A 19,693-nucleotide genomic window follows, 5' to 3' on the forward strand; every position below is an offset into this window, starting at 1 on the left:
AAGGGAGCCATGGGTTTAGAGACCTATGCCCTTTCCTCCTAAGCCATCCAATAAAAAGGATGATGAGGATTTTGAGCGCTTCGTTGAGATGATAAGACCCATCTTTCTGCAGATGCGATTAACTGATATGCTCAAAATGTCTCTGTATGCCAAGTACATGAAAGATATCGTGACCAATAAACGGAAGATACTAGATCTGGAGATCTCCACCATGCTTGCCAATTACACTTTCAAAGGTGGAACTCCTAAGAAACTTGGTGATCCCGGAGTGCCCACTATACCTTGCTCCATTAAAGGAAATTACATAAGAACTGCCTTATGTGACCTTGGAGCTGGTGTTAGTGTTATGCCGCTCTCTCTTTATCGTAGACTTGAATTGGATAAGTTGACACCCACTGAAATTTCTCTGCAAATGGCCGACAAATCAACTGCTTTCCCTATCGGCATTTGCGAGGACGTGCCTGTTGTGGTTGCTAACACCACTATCTTAACAGACTTTGTTATATTGGATATTCCCGAGGACGATGCCATGGCTGTCATCCTCGGAATACCCTTTTTAAACACTGCAGGGGCTGTTATATATTGCAACGAAGGCAATGTCACTTTCCATGTCAACGGTAATGAGCATACAGTGCACTTCCCGAAGAAACGGTATGAAGTACATTGCATCAATGCTATCGAAAAGACTTCGTCGATTCTTATTGGGAGCTTTGAATGCCCTATTCCTCGTGTCAAGATGAAGTATGATTTGCTTGTTGGGGAGATTCATATCCCCATTGAGGAGACTTAGAGGCTATTCGACAATTCTCCGTTTCTTCTTGCAATTCAAAAAGGTTTTGTCATGAGGGTTTGATCAACCCCATTGACGGATTTCTTTCGATGACCATGAAATGGATGAATCAAAGAGTCACATACCTCTGTTTTATACTTTCACTTTCTGTTGCTTAGAAGAAAAATGATAGATTTGGTTTAGCTTTTCCTGTTTTCTGTTTTAGCGCCCCGGAGAAAAATACCCCGAAAATAGAAGTTCTCCGATGGTCCTGGAAATCTAGTATGATTTTTTCTGAAATATTTGAAAAATATTGGGCCTGAGAACTGGGCTGGGGGCCATACCAATGGGCCAAAGCCCTGCAGCCGCCCCCCTGGTGGCGGCTAGCAAGCTTGTGGGGCCCACAGGGACCCCCTCCACTCATTCCAGCTCCCATCCTCTTCTTCCACCTCCAGAAAAAATTGTTTCGCAGCTCAAACCCGTGTTCTTGCTCATTTGGCTGTGATTTTTGATCTCCTTGCTCAAAGCACCATTCTCCGAACCGTTTTGGGGAAATTACTCCTTGGTAAGTGACTCCTCCATTGGTCCAATTAGTTTTTGCTCTAGTGCTTTATCCTTCGCGTATTCTTGCTACCTTGGTGACCCTGTTCTTGAGCTTGAAATGTTGATTTTAGCTGGTTCCAAGTAGTTTTAGCGCGTGATATGGTCTCTAGGCGCTAGTAGGAGTAATTGCTACAAGGTGTGGTTGGTCTTCATTCACTTTTCTCTTGAACTTCAAAAATTTCAGCAAAAGGAAATTATGTTCAGGAGGAAGTTTCATGGTGGTTCCTCAAGTAAGAAGGGTCCCCGTCTTTCTTTTCGGGAGCCCGAACCTTATCAACTAAGGGACGCACCACTACAACCATGTGCATGGCCTTCTGATGAGTTCATGATCGAAGCAGGCTTCAAGGATGAGTTTGATACACTTGTCCGCAATGCCGGGTTAGCAGAATTCCTCTCAGATAAATGTGAACAGTATGCTATGCTCACTGCCTCTTTCGTGCGTAGATTTAAATTTTCAGTTGGTCGTGACTCATCCATACTGTTTGATCTATATGATAAATCCTACACCATGGATTTGGAGGATTTCAATAGGATTTGCAAGATACCCGATGGGGGTAGTATTAATGATCCTTCTAAGTCTTCGGTCAGAGACTTTGTCTCTAGTATAACTATTGGAGAAACTAGAGATATCATGCAAGCTACCATAGGAAGCATCCATTTCCCTGCCTTGCACTACTTTGCCCTCTCCATAGGTAGGTGCATTAACGGCAAGGGTGCACATTGTCACCTATGCGCATCCAACCTTAGTATCCTTAAGAGCGCAGTAACAGGTGACAGGAGCTTCAACATGGGAGCTATAATAGCAAGGAGGCTGCATAATAATGCCATTGAGGGGGATTTCTTTAGTGTAATTTATGCTACACGCTTACCAAATTTTATTGGAGTATCCATCCGTTCAGGAGACCCCCCTCTCCGTACAGCCTACCTTGATCGCGTCGCTCTAACACACTACCAGTTCCTTGAGAGGGATCATGGATCCCTCCTATACCGCTTGATATTTAACCGGCAGCATGTTTTCCATATTACCCTTCCTGCTCCTGCTTTCTTTGACTTTCAGGTAAAACGAAGGTACTACATAACCATAGGAGAGGCAGAGGAGTATGAGAGGGAGGCGATGGCTGCTCGACTTCGTGAGGCAGCTATTCAGGCAGTGGCTGCAACACTCCCGTATAACACCCATTATGATTTTTGGTTTTGCCAGGACCATCCTTGGGAGTAGACCAAGCTAGGCCAAAAGCCTAAGCTTGGGGGAGTACGTGTTTTCACCAACCTTACATTCATGCTTATGCTTTCACTTTGTCAGTCGGTGTTCACACTTTGCCACTTTATTATCCATGCTAGTTTATTTTCGTTTTCGTTTTCTTGTTTTGTGTCCTTCTGAGAAAACTCAAAAAGATTTTGCTTTCTTCTTTTGCCTATTGGGAGCTTTCCCGTGTAAATAGTTTTCTTTTTCTTTGGGTCAAGGTAGAAGATTTTGGTTACAATGTTTAGTGGCTCTTGCAGGCATACCTGTTTAGCTTTCAAAGAGCCATATTACTTTGTCTTCTCCTTTGTGTTTGCCTGCAGATTCAGCTTAGTCCATTGCACGAGCACTCTTATTATTGTTCACATCGTTCGATCGTGCAAGTGAAAGGCAATAATGATGATATATGATGAAGTGACTCAGACTGGAAAAGCTGGTATGAACTCTATCTATTTTGTTTTTGTAAATATGACTAGCTTGTCATGCCTGATTCAGCTTTGTTGTGAGAGAACCATGTTTGCAATGACAAGTTAGAGATCATAGTTTCTGATGCCATGCTTAATTAGCTGAGAGCTTATAATGGTTTGTCTTGAATGCCAACATAGATTTTGAGATGACTATGATGTAGTATGATAGGATGGTATTCTCCTTTGAATGATTCAAGTGGCTTGACTTGGCGCATGTTTATGCATGTAGTTGAAACAAAATCAACATAGCCTCTATGATGTTCGTGTTCATGGTGATTTATATCTTGTTCATGCTTGCATTCAATGTTAGTCAAACTCATTGCATCTTGATGACTGTTGTCGCTCTCTAGTTGGTCGCTTCCCATTCTTTTGCTAGCCTTCACTTGTACTAAGCGGAATACTGCTTGTGCATCCACTTCCATAAACCCAAAAAAATTTCCATGAGAGTCCACCATACCTACCTATTTGTGGTATCTACCTGTCGTTCCAAGTAAATTTTCATGTGCCACTCTCTAAACCTTCAAGAAGTAATCTGTTTTGCATGCCCGAACCGCTCATGTGGTGACAGGGGGCTATTAGTATCTTCCATGCTAGGCGTGTTATCCTCGACCTGTGTTTATTCATTTTCATTCACGAGAAAGGGGCCGGTAATTGGAATGCCCAGTTCCACGCTTAAATCAAAAACATGACTGTAAAACAAGACTCCCCCCGGATTGATGTTAGTATGGACGGTACCCGAGGATTCGACTCACCGTGGAGTGTGATTGATTGGTGGTGGGGGAGTTAAAACTTTACTTTTCTGTTTGGGAACCGCCTATAGCATGAGTAGCATGGAAGATATTGAGAACTCTTGGTCATTGAGTTGATAATGAAAGCATGCCAGCCAAAATTATTATCTATGTTTTCAAAGCTTGAGCTCTGGCACCTCTGCAAATCAATGCTTCCCTCTGTGAAGGGCATGTCTATTTATTTTCCTGTTGAGTCATCCTCTTCTTATTTAAGCACCAATTAGAGAGCACATCTGTCATTTTTATGCTTTGCTTTTGATTGATATTGAGTATGACTATGACTGGATCTTCGTTGCTATGAATTACAATGTTTAGCCAGCCCTTGATCTTTGAAAGTTCTCTGCATTTATGTTTTGCGGTCTCAGAAAGAGCTAGCGAGATACCACCTATTCATATTGCTTCATGCTTGTTTTGATTGAATTGTTGGTATTTGAAACTCATTATTATTTGCTTGTTAGTTGATTATGCCATTGATATTAGTTTATCGTGAGACCTTTGTGTCACTTGCTTATGTGGTTAACTTGTGATCTTGCTGAAATTATGGTTATCAGTTAGACATAGTTGCAACAACAAGATCAAACATAGTTTGTCAAAGTTTTTCTTTCTCTCTCAGTTTGTCAACTGAGTTGCTTGAGGACAAGCAAGGTTTTAAGCTTGGGGGAGTTGATACGTCTCCATCGTATCTACTTCTCCAAACTCTTTTGCCCTTGTTTTGGACTCTAATTTGCATGATTTGAATGGAACTAACCTGGACTGACGCTGTTTTCAGCAAAATTGCCTTGGTGTTGTTTTTGTGCAGAAATGAAAGTTCTCGGAACATCCTGAAAATTTACGGAGAATGTTTCTGGAAAATATGAAAAATACCTGCGCAAAGATCCACCAGAGGGGATGGGCCAGTGGGCCACAAGCCCTGTAGCCGCCACCCCCCTGGTGGCGGCTAGCTAGCTTGTGGGGCCCATGTGGCCCTGCCGCCCCCAAACTCAGCTCTATAAATTCACTTTCATCCAGGAAGAAATCAAGAGAGAAGATTTCGTCACGTTTGCGATACAGAGGCGCCGCCACATCCTGTTCTTCATCTGGAGGGCAGATCTGGAGTCCGTTTTGGGCTCCGGAGAGGGGAAATCGTCACCATCATCATCATAAACCTTCTACCCTCTCCAATTCCATGAATCTCTTCATCGTTCGTGAGTAATCTATTCGTAGGCTCGCTGGGCGGTGATGAGTAGGATGAGATCTATCATGTAATCGAGTTAGTTTTGACGGGGGTTGATCCCTAGTATCCACTATGTTCTGAGATTGATGTTGCTACTACTTTTCCATGCTTAATGCTTGTCACTAGGGCCCGAGTGCCATGATTTCAGATCTGAAATTATTATGTTGTCACCAATATATGTGTGTTTTAGATCCGATCTTGCAAGTTGTAGTTACCTACTATGTGTTATGATCCGGCAACCCCGGAGTGACAATAACCGAAACCACTCCCGGTGATAACCATAGTTTGAGGAGTTCATGTGTTCACCAAGTGCTAATGCGTTGGTCCGGTTCTTTATTAAAAGGAGAACCTTAATATCCATAGTTTCCTTTTGGACCCCGCTGCCACGGGAGGGATGGACAATAGATGTCATGCAAGTTCTTTTTCCTAAGCACGTATGACGACACACGGAGTGCATGCCTACATCACATTGACGAACGGGAGCTAGCCACATATCTCTCCGTGTTATAACCATTGCATGATGAATATCATCCAAACAAATCACCGACCCATTGCCTACGAGTTTGCCCCACTGCTGTTGTTACTTGTTTTGCTCTGCTGCTGTTACTACTTTTGCTGCTGCTGTTACTTGCCATTGTTGTCACTACTGTTGTTCCTTGCCACTGCTGCTACTCGTTACACTGCTGCTACCTGCTACAATACTTGTTCGCACGACGTTGACGGGAAAGAATATTTCCCGTCCACGGACAACTTCTGGCGCCATTGATACAATCGCTAGGAATAGTCTGCCGTCAACAGATCGTTTCTGACACCGTTGTTATCATATTACTTTGCTATTGATACTTTGCTTGCAGATACTAATCTTTCAGGTGTGGTTGAATCTGACACATTCAGCTACTAATACTTGAGAGTATCCTCTCACTTCCTGTCCGGCGAATCAACAAATTTGGGTCGAATGCTCTACCCTCGAAAACTGCCTCGATCCCACGCGCTGGTGGGTCATTGCAAGACAATTTCTAATTGTTGAGCAATCGAGAATAGCATTTGTCTAGCCATTGCCAGAGATCTGCTAAACAACATACAAAATAGAGAAGCAAGCAATCAAAAGATACCAATAGGAACAAGCAATCATATGGTCCTTCGAACCACATGAATAAAAGGTAGTATGATAAGGGCAAAGGTGTGTTTTATCAAAACTAGAGAAGCTCCCCATGATTTGTGCAATAATAACAATTATTATTATTATTATTTGATACAAGTGCACAAAATAGGATCTTTGCTCCCAAAATTAATAAAAACACACAACAAGTGCAAGAAGATAGATGAGACAATAAGAATATCACTTGCACAAAACATATGGTTGAGCAACATGTAAAAGAAGCAACTTAAGAGTAGGCTCAACCAAATTGATGTGTGTGAGTCATGGAAAGGCACTTGAGAAGACTAAGATGAGGATGAGCATTACTCATCAACATAGTCTTGAAGAAATGAGAAACAAAGTACAAGACATATCCTTCCCACACACACACTACTAGAAAATGGGTTCACAAGTTACTAATAAACAAACTGAGAACCAACGCTTCTGACAACCCATGGTGAAGAAAGAAAATAATAACCTTGTCAAGAGAAGGGATACCAACCAAAATGTCAACACCCTCGTCAAGACAGGCATGAGGAAATATAATCTTCACCACTAACGAGTGCATCAAGATGCAAGGATAAAAGATCCACACTCAAGACAAATCCTTTCACGAAGCCACCAAAAACTGCAAAAGGAAATGCAACGGTGGACGTGAAAGAAAAGAGGATATCAACTAGAGATGTAACTTCACTCATGTGTAAAAAATTCTATGTAGAAGACAATCATGATGATATATATCCACAAAGAAGGATGTACACACGAAATGGTTACAAGAAGGAACAAACAAGATATCCAAAAGGAGGTCATAAATATACCAATAAGACATTTGCTTGAAAGCATAGCACCTCGCCTAATATTTTCTTATTGTACAATATTAACTTCCAACTTAAGAACATCAAAGACATCCCAACTAGCAATAAGACATCATCATTCGGATGCTTTGAGGAAGGAAACAAGTACCACAAGAACGAATCAAGAAATCCATGCCATGATGCAACCTACGAAAGGTTGAATGCAAGAAATGTATGCATAAAGTAGATACTTGTTACCGAGATAGCATTGGATTGATGTAGTAGATAATGGTTAATCGATGATCCTAGCTTGGCTCCAATAACTCCATGGTGTCAACACCTTCCTTCTAGGTGAGCCGAGCATCCAATGTATCTGCAATTGTTCCTAGAACAAAAACACAAACAAAATGGTGCCCAAACTCATTGGGACTAAATAGTTAGATAACATACAATACATAGGACAAACTCCACACAAATATGTGCATATAGGTATGAAACTGAATTTCATGCACACTTTAGCCAATTTATGACAAGGTGGAGTTTCCGCTATATATCGGGTCAAAGAAAGAAAGCATGAAAAAGAAACTATATATATAGTAAATATGATGCTCAAGGAATTAAAAAATCAAATCAACACATAGTTGGTAAGACACCAAAAGACAAGGTATCAAGTAAAAATAAAATACCAAACGAAAAATTATCACTTGAAGGATACCTATTAAAAGATACATCAAGGAATGATATATCCATAGGCACATGTCAGACAAAAGGAAACAAGATACTAATTGAAGGAAAACAACCAGGAGATGTCTAGTTTCCAAAAGAGAGATAGGTTCCAAACAAACCAAACCCTCGACTAATTTTCTTGACGGCACAAAGTATCATAAAGAGCAAGACTTGCCTCCCATCAACACACATTTGATGGGGACATATAAAGAGAGTGTTCTACACAAAATAGGATGGCTCCCCCAAGGGATGTGCATTATATGGAATTTGAATTTGAATACAAAATGCACAAGATGGTATCATCACTTTCTTTATCTCTGTAGAACCGCTAGACATGTTCAAACCAATCCACAAGAGGCAACGAAGACTAATGATACATGAAAAATCCAATGTAAAGATGATTAGCGATTTCTACCACATGAAGGGAATACCAATTGTCAAAGGACAAGAAGTATTTGGAAACGATTCCCATTGGTAGATTGCAAAAATATCCAACATCATCTTTACTACAAAAGCACAAGCAAATGATACTTGTAGAGCTAACATGCCACCTAGGAACAAGATAATTTATAATATCAACACTAAGTGGCAATATCTCAAATATACACATTTTCTAGGCTTGTAATATGCACATAGCATATTACTCCCCCATAATGTGATAACCCAACATTATTAACAAGCGGCAAATGAAAACCAACAGGAGATAATTAATGGGACATTTAGAATTTGAATTTCTCATGAGTAGAATATACTACATAGAGACTAGATAAACTTGTAATATCAATACTAAGTGATATTACTCATGTATACACATTTATAGGATTGTGAGGTGCGCAGAGCACATCACTCCCCCACAATGGGATAATCCATTAATCTCTTAAAAGAGCCAACAAAGATATAAACAAGATGCAAATATGCTCAATACAAGAATCACATGTACATGATGTGCAAACCAATATACACATACTCGATTACTCAAGATAAGCAAGTTGGAAGCACAACATATGCAAACACATGCAAGGTACAAAACCATAACATGCAAAGGGGCAAGTAACTAACAATGTAAACAACTTAAGTACAAGTTACCGTAAGGAGGCACATTGGATATAAGATAGAAACTCGATAATCCAAATGACTTGGGTTGAGATAATATGAATTACGAAGGTCCCTTAACTCTTCAAGATGAAGCCAAGTATAGAATGTCCTACACCATCACCTATTGATAAAGTTTGAGCTTGTTGGTTCCCAACCATGTTGGGTCCTAAGAGGTTAGTCACAATAGGCTTGGCAACCCAAATGGTAATTTTCTTGAAAACACTTTGAGTACCAACAAACTTTAAAAACACATTGTCAATATTATCCTTCCCAAGAGAATAGATATCATCAACAATGATTGGGTTGGATAAATTACCTCTCGTGCAAGAAGAAGTGAAGTGACCCTTCTCACGACATAAGAGCAACATCTACCCTTTGCTTTCTTCCCAATTGATTTCTCAACTCAAGGAGTGTTGGCTTGGATCTTCTTGGGAAGAGGCCTTTCTTCAACTTGTAGTTGAGTATGTGATTGAACTTGTGGCCGCTTCCCTTGTTGCTTGTGACTTTGGGGATTCTTCTTTAATGGGCAAGATCTAACATGGTGCCCTTCAATTTTGCACTTGAAGCAAACAATCTTGGCCGAATTCTTGACTTGTTCTTGGCCCTCATTCTTGAAGCTTTTGGACTTCTTCTTCTTGTTGGAGTTGAATCCAAGTCCACCTTTGTCATTTGGGGATTTTTGCCCACACAAGGTATTGTTGAGTGTGTTGGGTAACGTAGCATAAATTCAAAATTTTCCTACGCATATTCAGATCTACCTATGGAGAGACCAGCAACGAGAGAGGGGTAAGAGCATCTTCATACCTTTGAAGATCTCTAAGCGGAAGCATTACTAGAATGCGGTTGATGGAGTCGTACTCGCAGCGATTCGGATCGTGGTGTGATTCCGATCCAGTGCCGAACTACGGCACCTCCGCGTTCAACACATGTGCAGCCCGGTGACGTCTCCCGCACCTTGATCCAGCAAGGAGGAGGGAGAGGTTGGGGAAGAACTCCAGCAGCACGACGGCGTGGTGTCGATGGAGAGACGGTGTCTCCCGGTAGGGCTTCGCCAAGCACCGGCAGAGAGGAGGAGAAAGAAGGGCAGGGCTGCGCCGAGGGAGAGGGAGAAGTCTGTCTCCCAAGGGCCAAAAACCCTCTCTATTTATAGGAGGAGGGGGAGGGGCTGCGCCACCCCTAGGGTTCCCTCCCTAGGGGCCGGCGGCCACCAGATGGGAAAGGGGGGCGGCGGCTAGGGTGGGGAGGGGTGGCGCACCACCTGGTGGGCCTTAGGCCCACCTGGCTTAGGGTTTGCCCCCCCCCCTTTTCTCTCCCCCACGCATTGGGCTGAGTAGGGAGGCGCACGAGCCCACCTAGGGGCTGGTTCCCTCCCCCACTTGGCCCACCTTACCTCCCAGGGTCGTTGCCCCCCTTCGGTGGACCCCCGGGGCCACCTCCGGTGGTCCCGGTACGTTACCGGTGATACCCGAAACACTTACGGTGTCCGAAACCATCTGTCTTATATATCAATCTTTACCTCCAGACCATTCCGGAGCTCCTCGTGGTGTCCGGGATCTCATCCGGGACTCCGAACAACTTTCGGTAACCTCGTATAACAATTCCCTATAACCCTAGCGTCACCGAACCTTAAGTGTGTAGACCCTACGGGTTCGGGAGACAGGCACACATGACCGAGACACCTCTCTGGCCAATAACCATCAGCGGGGTCTGGATACCCATGGTGGCTCTCACTTGCTCCACGATGCTCTCATGGGATGAACCACGATGTCAAGAATTCAATCAATCCCGTATACGATTCCCTTTGTCTGTCGGTATAGAACTTGCCCGAGATTCGATCGTCGGTATACCTATACCTTGTTCAATCTCGTTACCAGTAAGTCTCTTTACTCGTTCCGTAGCATGTCATCGTGTGACTAACTCCTTAGTCACATTGAGCTCATGATGATGTTCTATCGAGTGGGCCCAGAGATACCTCTCCGTAACACGGAGTGACAAATCCCGATCTCGATTCGTACCAACACAACAGACACTTTCGGAGGTAACCGTAGTGCACCTTTATAGTCACCCAGTTACGTTGTGACGTTTGATACACCCAAAGAACTCCTACGATATCAGGGAGTTGCACAATCTCACGGTCGAAGGAAAATATACTTGACATTAGAAAATCTTTAGCATACGAACAATACGATCTAGTGCTATGCTTAGGATTGGGTCTTGTCCATCACATCATTCTCCCAATGATGTGATCTCGTTATCAATGACATCTAATGCCCATGATCAGGAAACCATGATTATCTATTGACTAACAAGCTAGCCAACTAGAGGCTTGCTAGGAACACATTGTGATCTATTTATTCACACATGTATTACTGTTTCCTGTTAATACAATTATAGCATGAACAATAGACGATTATCATGAACAAGGAAATATGATAATAACCATTTTATTATTGCCTCTAGGGCATATTTCCAACAGAGTGTGTACATCCCTTCATGACTATTTTCCAAGTCTTTCTATAAGGAAGTGACTTGGTCCTTGAGCTCTTCGATTTCCTCTACATGGTTAGTATCAACACAAGTACTGGAGGAAGTATAAGCATCATTATTAGAGAAACAAGGCAAGGAAAGTAATTCATCACAAGATGTAGCAACATTATGAGTAAATGAATTACGGGGACTAGCACATGGCAATATAGTATTTTGACTAGAAGTAGTGCTAATGTCCACATGAGGCTCACTTGATGTTACTTGTGTAGTAATAGCCTCATGAGCTAATTTTAACACAATATGGGATACTAGAAGATCATCATGAGAGCTTGTGAGCATTCAATGACTTTCTTCCAATTTCACATAATTGCTAGATAGCAACTCAAGTTGAGCCCTTAGCTCAACGTTCCCCTTCAAAATGGATGCTTCACAAGAAATAGAGTTAGTAGCACAAGCATCATCATTAACAACAAGAGAAGAAAGCAACTTGGCAAGCTCTTTAGCATAAGAAGCATCAAGTTGGGCATGAGACTCAGTGAGTTCGATGAGTTTAGCATGAGCAACTTCAAGCTTATCATTTTTAGTTCTAAAATCATTAGCCACCTCGAGAGCTCTATAATGGGATTCCTTTAATCTATACTTATACTAATTTAAGACTCCCTAAAAAATCCCACGTTAATTAGATTTTACGAGCCGTTAATCTGGTGGGACCAAATTACTACGGTCGAGATAGATTAATATTTTTTTCTAATCTATTGTATGTTAATCTATTGTGCGTAGTTTTTTCAATTCTGCAAAATATTTTTTCCCACAAAAGGCTCACGTGCCTTCCTCGGTTTTCTAATGAAGGACATTGGACCTCCTACTGTTCACCCAATCACAAAACCCTAATTAACTGATCGGAGGGTCAATCTCACTCCTGACCCCTTTCCGCTTTCAATCTACACGTCACAGTGCCGCCACCAACCTGGAATTCATCTCTCCTCAATCCCCAATCAATCACTCCTCAATCCCCTTCTTCTCCAATCTTTAAATCTCTTCTTACTCCAAGTTTCTGGATCCTTGATGGCTGATCTATCATCCCAGTTTGGACCTATATCCCCGGTAGTTCAAGAATGAGGCCACCATCGATTCTAGAGGTTGTGGAGTTGAGGAATTACGTTGGATTCGTGGCACCGCAGCTCACACTCCAAGCCCTACTCGATTTGAAGTCGTAGAAAATATTCGCAGATTTCAAGCGTTAAGGGTGCACATGAGAGGAGTCACGACAAGTATTGGCCAGCAGCAGTTGATCATGAGCTTATGCATGGTCTGGTCTTGCAGGAATACACGTCTATATCTTTAGATGAGGCTGTTGTACGTATGTATCTCCACATGAAGAATTGAAGATAAAGTTCCTCTCCTTTTTTAAAGGATGTTATTTTTGAAACAGATGCACTCAAAGTTAATGGCTTTAATGTGCAGGTTTGATCTACCTACATCCTTGATGAGAAGTTTTGTGAGAACACTACATGTAAATCTCTTTCTGTCGGTAATGGTGGAGAGTAGGTCATGCTGCTATCTTATTGGCGTTCATACGTATGTATCTTCAGATGAATAATTGAAGATAAAGTTCTTCTCCTTCTTTTGTAAGGGAAGTTCTTTTCTTAAACAGATGCATGCAAAGTTAATGGCATGAATGAGCAGGTTCAATCTACATACTCCTCGATGAGCAGTTTAGTGAGAAAACTACATGTGAATCTCTTCCCGCCCGCCATGGTGACAAGTAGGTGATGCTGCTACCTTAATGGCGTTCACGACTCTGGTCATGTTGATACTCCCTGTGGTGGCAGCGTGTAGAGGTGTAGACATCCAAACAAGATTAATCATCACCCATATACATGGCCAACAGAAGTGGCAGTGTGTGGAGGTGTAGACATCCAAACAAAATTAATCGTTATCCACATACATGGCCAACAGATTGATACCCAGGACACCAATCATGTCATTGGTCTTGACAGCGGCAACTTGCAGGTCTGAACATGCACCCCCCAAGCCATGGTTCTCAGTGGTAGGTTTCCACTGACCTTGCCTATCTTCATTATTGGCATGAATTTTCTACCTAAGCAACTACAGGAACGTCCTTCTTTCTCATTTACTAGAATAATTGTAGAATGTAATAGTATTTGTGTATATGCCAAATTTCTACCTGCTGAAAGCAACATGGGCCGATATGGTGCGCAGAATTATATGATGCATGCAGAAAATAGAATACAAGCAGATAACATGTAATTTCAGACAAATATGTCATGTTTTAGATGTCTCAAATCCTTACAAATCTGCACTTAAAATTTATCCTACAAAACAGTTATTTCTATAATTTTAGCACCCTGGCGTGCAGAAGCAATCTTCCCTTTATTTTTTGCTTTTTTCTAAACATGGTTGCTCCCTTCAAGGCCGAAGCGCAGCCCAGTAATACCACGTCTTCCTTTGTTTTTATCTCTATTGGATGTCTCCCGTCCCGCTTCCTTCTCCCTTTATTTTTGTTATTATTACTACCTCATATAATCTTTAGCAGCGTTTCCCTATGGACTCAGATGACACCTGTATATTGTTTAAGACGACGGCTAGCACATGCAGCTTCAAAGAGAAGAAATACATGGTCTATTACTACTGCTATGATTGATGCCCTCTTGCCGGAGAAACAGTAGCAATTAGCAGCACCAACACTGTGGCAATGACGTCTTACATATCTGTGTTGATTGGATTGACCCCTGCAGGTACTCCCTCCTCTAATACATTGCAGTTTTATCTTTGCTAGCTTTTTATGGATGAAACTTTGGTCCACCTATTCACCACATACGTGCATTGTACAAATATATATTTATTTACCAATGATGTGTTGGACAGTTATTTCTTATAAACAATTTCATTATTGATTAGATCATTCCATTTCTTAGTTTCTTTCCATGATACTACTAATAGTCCGAGTGATTTTTTGATTAAAGGATTTCAAGGCATGAATTGGTTAGAAGTGGAACACGAAACTCATAGTTATATTTCAGATCAATATTATGTCATTGGCCACCTGCTAGCTCAGCGCATTGGAAATTCTCTGTGTTATGTTCCAAAGAACGGATATGAGAAAAATAGAAGTACGCATACAAATCTGCATGCACTAGCAAGTTCCAAATTGATGGGTTGAGTGATTTATTGTACTTTTGCATGGCTGCTATATCAGTAAAAATATGTGGACAAATGTTTTCCTTTTATCCCTTATGGATTATATTGGCCATCACATTCATTTGACCATGCATGCAAAATTTCACTCACACAGAAAGAGTACACAGTCATTTGGCAAGAACACAAGATTTCACTCACACTACTAACAAAATGAAATTATATTACACATTACTTCAATTGAGAAAATATCTATCTTTTTTAGGTAAGATATGTTACCAAATATACTTCATTGGCGTTCATACGTATGTATCATTTTTAGGTAATGATATGTATTCAAAAGGAGATTGATACTGACATGTTGTAGTGTACTATGGGTTCCTTCATTATATGTGTTATATATCTACGAACCATGACCAGAAAATATGATTGCATAATTAAATATTAGTGTATATTGTTTCTACATATACAAAAACTGTCGGATCCGGAATTAACTGAAATAATTACTTTTCATCACACAATAGCCAATATGCATTGATATGTGTTATTGGTGTCAAGAAATTAGAACCACGTTCTAATTATTTTTACATTTTAATTTCTATAAAATATTGCAAGCTCAAATTATATATGCCTATTTATAATGTACTAGCCCGTGTGGATGCACGGGTTGATGACTAGTATAGATAATTCTAGAGCAAAGGTCTCCTCAAGAGATTCATTGGTGGTTTGTCCATTTTCAAGAGCTTGAGATAGCTCTGCGATCTCATCGGCGTAATCACGCCCATGACCTTCCATTGTCTTAATGGTGGCCTCATGCTCCACGAGACGACCTTCCAATTCCTCAATGTATTTATTGCCCTCCGTGGCAATAGACATGATTTCCATGAAGTAGGAACAAGCAAGTTTATTCTTATAAAGAGATTTAAAAATCATTTCACCCTTAAATTTTAAGGATGCAATATTATCACTCTCTTCATTATTATCATCATCCTCATTATCATCATCCTCATCATCATCATCATCATGAGATATATTGAGATTCAAGGTAGGAGATACCTTTGAAGCCTTAGCCATAAGGCAAAAGTGAGAAACAATAGATGATGATGTGGGATCCCTTGAAGCATCATTCAAGGCCACATCTTGTTCCATGGAGTTATGTATTTCCTCTACATTGTTAGAACAACAACTCGAGGAAATAGATACATTTTTATCATGGCAACAAGATATATAAAGAATATCATCATGAGATTTAGTCAAGCAGTTTTTACATGATATGCAAGGACTATCAACACAACCATGTAAAACATTTAGAGTGCTCGAAGTGTTAACGCCCAACAATGAAGCATTGCAATAATATAATGATGAAGGATCATCAACAATAAGCCCACTATCATCATTGCAATGATCACCACTACTCACCATATCATTACCTTGTGGCAATCCACATGTAGGTGAAGTAGATGAAGTTGAGAAGACCACACGACGGAAGGTGGAGGGAGAACAATCATTCCCACAAATCTTGGAAACACCATATTTATCTTGAAGCTTTGTCCACAACTCATGAGCATCCCGGAATGGCATGAGTTGAACTATAACTACATTGCTCAAAGCATCAAAAGGCACATTAGAAGCTTGAGCATTGAGATAAGAGTTTTTATCATCCTATAAAGATATATTTTGAGAATCCTTTGGAGGAGAAAAACCCATATGTACAATTCACTCTAAATTTGGGTCCATGGCCCTAAAGAGATTAAGCATGCGAATTACCCAAACATTAAAATTTGTGCCATCGAAACTAAGAGTGTCAGAGAATCCTAACCCCCTAGTTGACATCCTTACTCTCTAGGTGGTTAAAACCTAATAATGAGAGACCTAGCTCGGATACCAATTGAAAGGATGTGTATGTCTCCTAGAGGGGGTGAATTGGTACTTTAAAATAATTACGGTTTAGGCTTGAACAAATGTGGAAAAAAACAAATGTTTAATTTGTCAAGCACAAAACCTAAAACAACTAGGCTCACCTATGTGCACCAAAAACTTATGGTAAGCAAGATAAACAACTAAGTGATAGCAAGATATATAACAAAAAAATATGGCTATCACAAAATAAAGTGCATAAGTAAAGGGTTCGGGTAAGAGATAACCGAGGCACGCGGAGACGACGATGTATCCCAAAGTAAACACCCTTGTGGATGCTAATCTCTGTTTGGAGGGGTGCGGAGGCACAATGCTCCCCAAGATGCCACTAAGGCCACCGTAATCTCCTCACGCCCTCGCACAATGCAAGATGTCATGATTCCACTAAGGGACCCTTGAGGGCGGTCACTGAACCCGTACAAACAAGATTGGGGCAAACTCCACAACTTAATTGGAGGCTCCCAATAACACCACGAAGCTTCACCACAATGACATATGGCTTCAAGGTGACCACAAATGCTCGAGGCAATCTCCACAACTTAATTGGAGACCCCCAACGCTTGCCCGGAGCTTTACACCAAAATGATTGAGCTCCAAGGCACCACCAAACTTCTAGGTTGCCAAAGCATCCACGAAGAACAATCTCTAGGGGTACCAAGTACCCAAGGGTAATAAGCTTCTCAACTTATCACTTCCACATATCACCATGGAGAACTCAAACCGATGCAACTAATGCAATGGCAAGAACACACGAAGTGGTCAAGTCCCTCTCACTCAAATCCCTCCAGAACAACAAAAGCTATGGAGAAATATGAGAGGAAGAACAAGGAGCTCGCAAAGAACTCCAAGATCAAGATCCAAGGGGTTCCCCTTACATAAAGGAGAAAGTGATTGGTGGAGATGTGGATCTAGATCTCCTCTCTCTTTGCCCTCAAGAACTAGCAAGAATCATTGGAGGGATTGAGAGTTAGCAAGCTCTAAGAAGGTCAACAATGGGGGAACAACACGAGCTCAACAGATGCATGAGATCGAATGGGGAAGATGACCCCCTTTATATAGTGGGGGGAAGAATCCAACCGTTACCCGTACTCACAGCCCAAGCAGAGCGGTACTACCGCTGCTAGGAGCGGTACCATCGCTGCTAGGAGCGGTACACCGCACGGTAGGTTCACTAACCACGCTATTAAAAAATTACTTCCGTGCCTACCATCGTTGAGGCTGCGACTATGCCAGAGAGCGGTACTATAGCCAGAGAGCGGTAATAAAAAACTACTACCGCTCCTAGAGCGGTACTACCGCTCGCACTTGCGGTACTACCGCTGGCCACTCAAACTGCCATAACTTTCACATAAGAGCTCCGAATCAAGCAAACTCAAGCTTGATGGATTCAGGACGAAAATAGCTATCCAAATAGTTATCTTAAGAACATGCATTTATGAAAATGCAATGATATAGAGATGTGAGACCTCTATGAATGAAGAACCGGCAAAAACTTCCAACATCAAAAACATCATAGAAGATGCATATGGACTCCGTTTTCGATGAACTCGAGCTTGTCATGAAGATGACCATAAGCACTAAAACTCACAAAGAGAAACACCAAACAAGAACCAAGATATGATGCAAGGATGCAAATGGTTTGAGCTCTCAATGAACGATACAATCAAGCTGCTCACTTGAGAGCCCCCCTTGATAGTACGGCGAACAATCCTACAATAGAAAAACCTATCAAGGGCAAACCTATACCTTGCACCTAGTCCTCTTGAGCTAGATGACAATGATCTTGGCTTCCTCAACATGGACAACCTTTCTTGATTGCATTGGTTTGTTGAAGACTAGTTGATTGCTCCCCCATACTCACTATGGGTGAGCCACTCTTCAACACATCTGCACAAGTCCATTGCCACCACAATGGACGACAAGATTCAAGCATGATATCTTCGTGATGCTCCACTTGAACTTGCACATCGCAATATTGATGACGATCACCACTTGATGTCATCCTTCATAGGTTGGATGAGATCTTCCTCTTGACGCAAACCCATGGAAACACACCTAACCCCACATAGAACTCTCACGAAGACCGTGGGTTAGTACACAAAAGTTTTATGGACAATGCTTACCATACCATGGGATCACTTGATCCCTCTCGGTACATCTTGTACACTTTGTGTGTTGATCATCTTGATTTACTCTGTGCTTAGTCTTGATCAACCTTGTGTCTTTATGACCACTCTTTGGATAATACTTTGAATACCACCTTGGTCATCATATAAACTCCTTGAAACCAACAAATGGACTTCAAGAAGTGCCTATGGACAAATCCTTTGAATATAACTTAAAGAAAATATTAGTCCATAGGGATTGTCATCAATTACCAAAACCACATATGGCGAAATATGCTCTAACAGACGTGATCCTTCGCAAGCGTCCCAAGTACACATCCTTCAAACTGGCCGACGAAATCATAAAATTCCAGGTACACTGCTACGGTAACAAAAGTCCTTCCTTGGCGCTAGGAATTCTTCTTGCTACTTCTCTGGTTTGCGTCGGTTTTTCCCTTGAAGAGGAAAGGGTGATGCAGCATAGGAGCAGTAAGTATTTCCCTCGGTTTGAGAACCAAGGTATCGATCTAGTAGGAGGGTCTCGTCAAGTCCAGAGTACCTGCGCAAACACAAACAAGCTTGCACCCAACGCTTCAAAGGGGTTGTCAATCCCTTCAAGATTGTTTGAAAAGTGAGATCTAAAGGCGGAAAGTGCAACGAAGTAAAAAGTGTAAGGCTGAAAATATGGTCTGGAGTAGACCCGGGGGCCAATAGTGTTCACTAGAGGCTTCTCTCAAAATAGCAAGTATTACGGTGGGTGAACAAATTATTGTCAAGCAATTGATAGAACCGCGCAAAGTCATGACGATATCTAAGGCAATGATCATACATATAGGCATCACGTCCGAGACAAGTAGACCGATACTTTATGCATCTACTACTATTACTCCACACATCGACCGCTATCCAGCATGCATCTAGTGTATTGAGTTCATGACAAACAGAGTAACGCCTTAAGCATCTAGTGTACTTTCGATGATCTCCTGTTTTTTTTGGGATTTTTAGGGAACATATAGGCGCAACCCCTAGGGCAGAGGGCGCTCAGGGGGCCCACAAGCTTGTGGGCCGCGGCCTCCCCCCTGGCCGCGGGGTGGGGGCTTGTGGGGCCCCTGAGGCTCCCCTGCCTTAGCTCCCAAGGTTCCCGATCTTCTTCCGTTACGAAAAAAATCTTTTCGGGGATTTTCTTCTG

At 41.7% G+C, this 19,693-nt stretch overlaps 1 long non-coding RNA gene across 1 annotated transcript; it reads left to right on the forward strand.

Annotated features, from left to right (window-relative positions):
* Positions 1-14,044: 14,044 nt before the first annotated feature.
* LOC123439965 lies at positions 14,045-14,600 on the forward strand. Its single transcript, XR_006630235.1, has 2 exons — positions 14,045-14,082; positions 14,311-14,600. It is a non-coding gene; the product is annotated as an uncharacterized LOC123439965 (long non-coding RNA).
* The last annotated feature ends 5,093 nt before the right edge of the window (positions 14,601-19,693 follow it).

The sequence above is a fragment of the Hordeum vulgare genome, chromosome 3H (genome assembly GCF_904849725.1).
Source record: "Hordeum vulgare subsp. vulgare chromosome 3H, MorexV3_pseudomolecules_assembly, whole genome shotgun sequence".
Lineage (NCBI taxonomy): Eukaryota > Viridiplantae > Streptophyta > Magnoliopsida > Poales > Poaceae > Hordeum > Hordeum vulgare.